Here is an 8,799-nt window from a genome sequence, read left to right as displayed (position 1 = left end):
TAGACAAGCAATTCAAAGGGGCGGCCGTCTCGTCAGGGCAGCACGTCTGGGCTAGCAGAAATTCGGCAGCGGTCCTCATTCCCTTCTTAGTCTTGAGCTGCCGCCAAGCTGCCAAAAGGGGAAGGAGGGAGACGCGACCCCGAACGGACCTACCGAGAAACAGTGGCGACTCACACTCACATCCTGTAGTCCGTACTCCACCACCACAACCACCTGTACCGGACACAGCCCCAATCTGCAAAAAACGCAGACCAACCCCCTCCAGGGACCCCGGAGCCCAGAGCTCTCCACCGACGGCATTGTGTTGCCTCCTGGTCCGGTCAAGGACAGCGACTGGCTCTCCTGAGAATACCGCGAGAAATGACTGCGCCTCCTTAGATTCCACTTTGGCCATCTGAGAAACCAGGATAGCCAGAGGATAAAGCCAGCAACATCCCCCCATCCAGCCCTGGAAGTCCCGACCCTGTCTGCCCTCGGTAGCACAAAGATTCCTACATTCACAAGACCCAGCCTGACTAAGGCAGCTCAGCTTCCCTCTCTCCCTCGGAATCAAAATCATTTACCAGAGTTAAAGGAGGCCAAACCCCAGATCTGGACAATAGTCACAATCCCAGTGCCATAGACTCTAGAACGAAAGTGACCTCGAGAGTCATCGAGTCCAGCCCGGCCCATGGTTAACAGATTGTACTGCATCCCGATAGACATGGTATAACCTAGCGTCTTAAGTACGCCAATATGGAGATTCCAGCACCCTTACAATTTATTCCAGGGTTAACACCCGAAGAGGAACTTCCAAGTCCAACCTAAATCTCTTCGCAGTGTAACCCAGGCTTCGTCTATCAGGAGCGCTAAGGAAAAGCGCTCCCTCCTCCTAGACACCGCGTCTCCAGGAAAGACAATTGTAACCCAATGAGGTGAATTCTATCAGTTTCAGCCTGACTAGTCAATCCGAGGAATATGTCCACCATGGCAGGACCGAGCTTTAGAAGGCGGGCCCAATTCGAACAGGTTCGAGGGCCCAGCCAGCAGGATGAAAACAACAAAACACTTAAATAAAAACCCCTTCATTTCGCCGAGTAGTTACTTCCAGACTAAAATAATAACAAAAGAGAGAACAACATGCACATATACAATAGTCTTGGTTTGGCACTTCATAAGAAAATAAGTTTTTGAGAGTTGACAACTGATTTTTCACTAAGTTATTATAAAAAATAATAAATATTTCTATAAAAAATGCCCTCCCTCCCACACCCAGCCCCACCCACCCCGGAAACAAACCTCCTTTCCATTCCCGCCCATCAACAGGTGGGGAGGTCAAGAGAAGGACAGCATGGGGCGACCAGATCACAGCATAAATAGATCTGCCTCCCCCGCCCGCCAGGTTGGCCACTACACACCCACTTAACGACCCCCCCGCGCTTCCGCACCCTCCTAGTCCATCCCCCACCATCACTACTCTTCCCCTCCCCCTCCCTGCCAGAAATCCCAGCCGCCCCTAAACTCCTGCTGCCTCCAGGCTGCCTCGCCCCGGCACGACTCCCTCACTCCCCTCAAGTAAAACTCACAAAATCCACAGGGCAAATGAGCAACACAGCACAGTCAATCAGTTGAAGATGAATCCGCAATTAGCTTTGGAACCTTATTTGACTTATATGAAACCTTAAGAGTATAAGCAGAACCCAAAGAGGTAAGTAGGTAAAAAACAATGTCTTTGGCGAGGAGTAAATAAGATCCCCCCACTGTGCAAACAATGCCTTGTGAAGAAGAGGGTGAATTAGGAAGTGAAGGCAGCACCTCCACAGTCAACCCTGAGAAGGGCGAGCCAACAAAGGAAAGCTGCCCCAGGTGATTGAGGAGTTGGGTGCGGATCAGGCCCGGCGGGGCAGGTGGAATGCAGGAAGGGTGGAGGGTTGCCAGCTCCTGGATGAGTACGGGAGCAGGCTCTGGAACAGAGTTGGGCGGAGAGGTGGGGGCGAGGGGAGGAGGGCACGCCATCACAGGGTTCCCCCCCTGCTGCCCCCACTATAGCCCTCAAGGGGAACGGGGCGCTTCTGCCCAGCGTGCAGAGTGGGCTGGAGGAAACACCAAACTCGGTTGACTCTTACGTGAGGTCACTTAACCCTTACGAACACCTTCCGCAGCCGCTCTCATCCCCGCTAGGCTGTTGAACTTTCAGTGAGCCGAATAAAACCACAAAAAACCCAGTGAGAGGCCACAGCTGAAGACAAGACTGAACCACCACCACCAACATCCAAGCCCAGACGGAGGCAAAGTCCCACCCAGGCAACTCTCCACCACCTGCCTTCCCAGCGCTACCAAAGATCTGGTGCGCATCAGACGGATGCAACGAACCCCCATCCTCCCACCCGCTAATACCTGGCAACCACCGCACCAAGAGCAACCTCTCCTGCCCTAGAGCTGCGATGGCTAGAAAGCTGAGAGCAGTTATTGATTGAAAATCATCCCCACCTCAAAAACCTAAACCACACGAGCTGGGGGGGAACTAGCCCCCAACCGTCTAAAATTGTAGGGCAAACGAGGACCATAGTAATGAAATACACCTCCAGTGCTTTGCAGCAGGGAAAGCAAGTGGATGGAAGAGAACGGTTTGGAGAGGACCCCATCCCTCCTTGCAAAATAATTGGAGAGGAATCAGATCACCCGTCTCCAGTCCCCTGGGGAGGGAAGATAATCCAGCCTCCGTGTTCCAGACCTCCAGCGCCCCTCGAATATTTCCTCCTCCAAACCTCCCTCTCCCTCACCTGGAGTCCAGACAATTCGCTGGGCTTTTGCCTGGTAATACAGAACCGACTTTAGTTCTGAAACAGACCCAGCAGGCACAAACCCCCCCAAACAGCAACACCATGAAACCACAACACCAACCCATCTAACAAACCTTGGGAATCACAGGCGACACCACCGCGGGAACCCCACCACTCTCAGCTGAGAGGCCACGCAAGATCCTGTCCCCCTTTGGCAATCTCTCCAGTGCTGGATGAGGAGGGAGCCCAAGCAATGTGCCTCTCCCCCGCCCGAACTCAACACCCACGGCGTGCCTCTGCCTCACCTCTGCCAACCAGCGCCCATGCCGTAGCAATAACAGCTGCGCTCTGGAGACCGAACTTGCTCGGAGAGGGCGCGCGCGGCCCCCCAGAGCAGCGGCCCAATCGGGGAATCAGCAAATTGCCACAAGCCGCGTATCAAAGATGCCCCAGACTTGGATAGGCCATTATTCGGACTTCGGGGAAGGATCTTCGTATCTATCAAGACGCTTTCACGTACTTCAAGGACCACTTCTCCTTTTACATCATCCAATGAGCTATCGCACACCAGGGCCTCTAGGCCGGGTTCGAGCCGCCAAAACAAGATGAGCACCACCCTCACGCAACAACATACTACACACGAGCAAGGGACAACCGGCAATCATCTATGCCAGCTGACCCTTATAGTCCCGGACCACCGGTCTGACGAAGCAGCAACTTGAAGCCGACTCTCCTTATATGCGGTCCTGGGCCATGAGTCAAGCAGCACTTCACTTTACGGCTATTGCCAATTCACAGCACCAATCCTCCTTCACAACACAAGTACGGGCGAAAAACGCACGTGATGAGCAACCCCCAGTATTCGGGCACGCTGGGATCTGTGCGTAGCCAAAAAGAAGTCGCTGCAGACTGAAGAGGGAAGCTAAAAACACAAAAGAGTCAGCAAGAGAGAGAACAACCACTTAAACCCAGCAATATATGAATATGGAAACTACACAAGAGACTGTCAGGGCAATCTAGCCCCAAGAATCTAGAGTCAAAAATGGGACCAGCAGGAATCCTCTAAGCAATACCAGCCAAATCACAGAAAACGCACCAGACATACATCATTGCAATAAAAAACCAATTTAAAAGACAAACCTGCGCTGCACTCACTACGACTAATAGAAAATAGAGCATACATCCGTCACGCTCAGATCCCAGAGAGAACAACGCAGAGAGCGAGAAGAACAAACAAGGCTTCTCCACGGAGATGAAAGTATCTTTCCCTGATTGGTCCTGGTCAGGGGTGCAGTCACTGTTGTAACCCTTTACAGGTGAAAGAGACATTAACCCTTACCCGTCAACAAGGACTAAATCAACAACATAGATTAGAAAGTCAATACCTGTAAGGAAAAGGAAAAATGAAGAGAGAGATAGAAGGACAACACCGAGCTGGGCTGTCAGGGTTCCCAGATATTGTGGGTTGGTACTAGGCCAGGGCAGGCACCAAGCAAGAGTCCCACACGGCAGTTCAGGAAATGGAGTCTATGAGTGAGCAGATGGATCTGAGCACAAACCCAACGAGTGAGGAGGATTGTAAGAAAATACAATTGTCAAGGGACAACAATAATTGTTATGGTAAAGCTGATAGGAGGTTCTTTAGCCTAAACAAAAGGAGCTGAACAACTCGTGCTATGGATGGGTCTTCCAGGAAGCTACAAGCAACAAGGCGCTTTACATGGATATCAATTAGGACATTACAGAATGGCTGAATAATTGGCTTGAGCGGGTGCAGACTGGTCAAAGCACCTGAGCAGAGATTCCCAGAGGCAGTGCTTTCCCTGCTTTCTAGCCCAGAATTCATTGATCGTGCTCTGCCCGATGCAAAATGAAGATGCTTGCCGCCAACTCATGCAAATGACAGAGATTCACTCGACCGCAAAATCGTAATGCTAATGGAAGTCAACGTCACCCTTGCAAGGGTCATTTCTCCCAGTGCCCTCCTGCTCCGTCATGTCTTTTCGCGAAGGTGGTAACAAAGGCTGAGGGGGGGGGGGGAGCACCTGCTTGCTACGCTGGTGCCTGGAGCCAGCCCTGCTCCTCTGACAAGCAGGGGCTGGTGCAGAGCGTGGTAAGGCAGGGAGATGACATCTCCTCTAATAGCGGGGCCCTTTCACAGCAAGGGCAGCACCTCCCCGCAGTAGCACAGACCCCACCTACTCCTCCTGCTTTCTCCTGACACCAGCACCACCCTTCCCAGCACCACCTCATGGCAGCATCTGCTTCCAAACTCGCACCAGAAATGGGAAGTCTGGGCTGGGCCTGGCAGCGGCTGTCAGGAAATGGAAGCAGGAGACACGACCACTCCCATGGTGCTATGGGGCCCGTCCTGGCTGGTGGGAGATGGAGGCAGTGGACACTACCACTCCCATGGTGCCGTAGGGTTTTCAGGTGGGGTGCCCCCCCCAAGGGTTGGGCTCCACGGGAGGTTTTGTTTCTTAAGGGACTGGGGGCGGGGGGTGTGTGGCTTGGAGGAGGTTTGAAGACCAACGGTGAAGGGGAAGTTGGACACTGGCCAGAATACCAGAGACAAGGCAGGTGAGGTGACACCTGTTGCTGGACCAGCTTTGGAGTCACACAGGGTCTTCTTCATGCAGGGGAAAGGTGCTCAGAGCATCACAGCTCAATAGAAGGCGGAACGCTCTGCCCGAACACCAAACTTTCCCCTACTTCCTGGAACAGGGGGTCTGTCCCCACTGTCCTGTAAACAGCCCCACCGTGTAACCCAGAGGCGGCTGCATCTTAGCACCAAGGCACCAGTGGTCACTGCTCCAGAGGAGATGGTACATACAGGCCACTGCCCTACGTGGCCAACAGACGTCACAGACTGTGCACTGGCTTAGCTGGCCCCACACGGTACGGCCCCAAGAGGTGAGGTGCACTCAGGCTTTGCACCGAACCAGCGCGTGGCCTTAGTGCGAAGGCTGCTCCCCCCGCCGCTGAGAGACCAAAGCGAGGCTCTAACCCCCCCCCCGCTTCGGGCACCATAACGCGGCTGCTCAATTCACCCCTCCCAGCTGAGGGGCGGGGCTAGCCGGGCAGCGCGGGGGGGGCGGGCTGTGAGGGGGGTGCCTGGTCTCTCTGCGCTGGGGTTAGCGCCAGCGCCCCCTGGGGTTGGGGTTGGAATGGAGCAGGGCATGGCGGGAGTGTGGCTAAGGGGCCACGGTGGATGCTGGGACAGTGGTGGTGGAGGGAATCCAATGCAGCCTGGATGGGAGAGCAGGGCATGATGGGACTGTGCCCTGAATAGGGGCAGGGCAAGCTGGGAACAGGGCTCAAGGTGGAGCAGTGTATGCTGGGACAGCAGCTGAAGGGGAAGCAGTGCACTCTGGGAGTGCAGTTTAAGGGCCAGGGAGCTGTAGATGCTTTGGGTTGCCAATTTTCTAATCACATAAAACCAAACACCCTAGCCCTGCCCTTTCCCTGAGACCCTGCCCCCCAATCACTACATTCCCCCTCCCTTGGTGGCTTGATCTTCCCCATCCTCACTCACTTTCACTGAGCTGTGGCAGGGGGTTGGGGTGCAGAAGAGGGTGAGGGCTTTAACTGGGGGTGCAGGCTCCAGGGTGGGGCCAGAAATGATGGGTTTAGGGCATGGGAGGGGGCTCCAGGCTGAGGCCAAAGGATTCAGTATGCAGAGGGGGCTGCATCTTGAGGCAAAGGGTTGGGGTGCAGAAAGCACGAGGGCTCCAGCTGGCGGCACAGACTCTGGGGTGGGGCCAGAGATGAGGAGGTTGGGTGCAGGAGGGGGCTCTGGGTTTGTAGGCAGTGCTCAGGGCTGGGGTTGAGGGACAGGTTTACCTCGGGTGGCTCCCAGTCAGTGGCACAGCAGGGCTAAGGCAGGCTGCCTGCCTGCCTGTCCTGGCTCTGCACTGCACCCAGGAAGTAGCCAGCAGAAGGTCCAGCTCTTAGGCAGGTGCCAAGGACTCTGTGCACTGCTCTCAAATGCAGGCACTGCCCCACCAGCTCCACTGGCCATGGTTCCCGACCAATGGGAGGGTGGAGCTGGTACTTGGGGTGGGGGCAACACACAGAGCCCCATGGCCCCCCTGTCTAGGAGCTGGACCTGCTGGTCACAGGGCAGTGCCAGGACATGTAGGGACTAGCCTGCTTTAGACCTGCAGCACTGCCGACTGGACTTTTAATAGCGTGGTTGGCGGTGCTCACTGTAGCTGCCAGGGTCCTTTTTTGACCGAGTGTTCCAGTCAAAAACCGGATGTCTGGCAACCCGCTGTATGCTGGGAGCGTAGTCAAGTAGGGAGGGCTGCATCCTCATGAGCTATGGGCTACGTTGCTTAGACTAAGCTGCCCAGCACATGCTGGGGCCTCTGGAAGATGTCACTTCAGTACTATGACGTGCTTTTGCTCTGAAACTGTCTAAAAATGACCTCTCCTTAGCTGGCCTGCTCTCTGTGTGTATTGGAATCAGAGCTGTGACAAAAATGAGAAGGGAAGATTTGTTGCATTTTGATCCTCTTAACTCTGCAGAGCCAGCCCAGCTAGAGGAGGAAGAGCTTGGGTCTATTCTGCATCATCATTGTTATTATTTGTCATGGACAAGGATCTGTTGTGCTAGGCACTGTATTAAGTGACTAATCAAATGCAACATTAACAGAATTAATATCATATTGTCTCTATATAAATCCATAGTACATCCATACCTTGAATACTGTATGCAGCTGGATTTGCCCCATCTCAAAAAAGATACATTGGAAATGGAAAAGGTACAAAAAAGGTCAACAAAAAGATTAGGGGTATGGAACAACTTCCATACAAGGAGAGATTAATAAGACTGGGACTGATGTGAAGAAAATAAATAAGGAAGTGTTATTTAATCCTTCTGTAAGCCCCTGGACTCACCACCACAGCACCTCCTGCTGGTGACTTCTGGGAATTAACTCATGCCAGCTCCAGAGTGCCCTCTGCAGGCCAGTGATCCACCTTACCTGTGACCCTCCCAGGACCCCAGTGCCCCTTTTACCTCTGGTGCTGCCCCCTGGCAGTAACCCCTCACAGCCTCAGGGTCTCCCCCTCCCAAGGGAACCTCCACCCACTATCCCCACTTCACCTCAGTGTTTGGCTATTGCCAGTCCCCATCTAGCCCCCCCACTCACTAGGGCAGACTGCACTGTAAGCCACTCATCATAGGCAAAGGGGGTTCAGACCTGCTGCCTCTGCCTACCCATGGGCTGCCCCCTGCAACCCAATACCTGAGGGGCCTTACCAGGCTTCAACCTGGGGCTTTCCTAGGCTGGAGCTCCCAGGGCCTTTCCCCAGCCCTGCTCCGCTCCGCTCCGCTCCACTCCACTCCACTCCACTCCACTCCACTCCACCTTTCTTGACACCTTGCAGACAGGCTCTTCTCCTCTACAGGCAAAGAAGACTATCTGGGCTGCTGGTTCACAGCCTTTTATAGGGACCAGCTGGACCTGATTGGGGCATGGCCCCAGCTGAGCCTACTTTCCTCCAATCAGCCCAGGCTTCTTGCCCCTGCCACAGCCCTCTCCTGGGCTGTTTCAAGCCCCACAGGGCAGGAGCAGGAATCACTCTGCTACACCTTCTCATAACACAAGACCTAGGGGTCACCAAATGAAATTAATGGACAGCAGGTTTAAAACAATGAAGGGAATTGTTTCTTCACACAACGCAGTCAACCTGTGGAATTCCTTGCCAGGGGATGTTGTGAAGGCCAAGACTATAACAGGGTTTAAAAAAGATCTGGATACATTCATGAATGGCTATTAGTCAGGATGAGCAGGGATGCAAAACTATGCTCTGAAGTGTCCCTAGCCTCTGTTTGCCAGAAGCTGGGAATGGGCAACAGGGGATGGAACACTTGAAGATTACTGGTTCTGTTCAGTCCCTCTGAAGCATGGGGTATTAGCCCCTGTCAGAAGACAGGATACTGGGCTAGATGGACCATTGGTCTGACCCAGTATGGCCATTTTTTTGTTCTGATTGCTCATAACCTTAATCAGTTACTACTGTGCCAACT

Source organism: Chelonoidis abingdonii, chromosome 24, assembly GCF_003597395.2.
Source record: "Chelonoidis abingdonii isolate Lonesome George chromosome 24, CheloAbing_2.0, whole genome shotgun sequence".
In the NCBI taxonomy this organism is placed as follows: domain Eukaryota; kingdom Metazoa; phylum Chordata; order Testudines; family Testudinidae; genus Chelonoidis; species Chelonoidis abingdonii.
The sequence above is the reverse complement of the archived record's forward strand: the minus strand, read 5'-3'. Positions refer to the sequence as shown.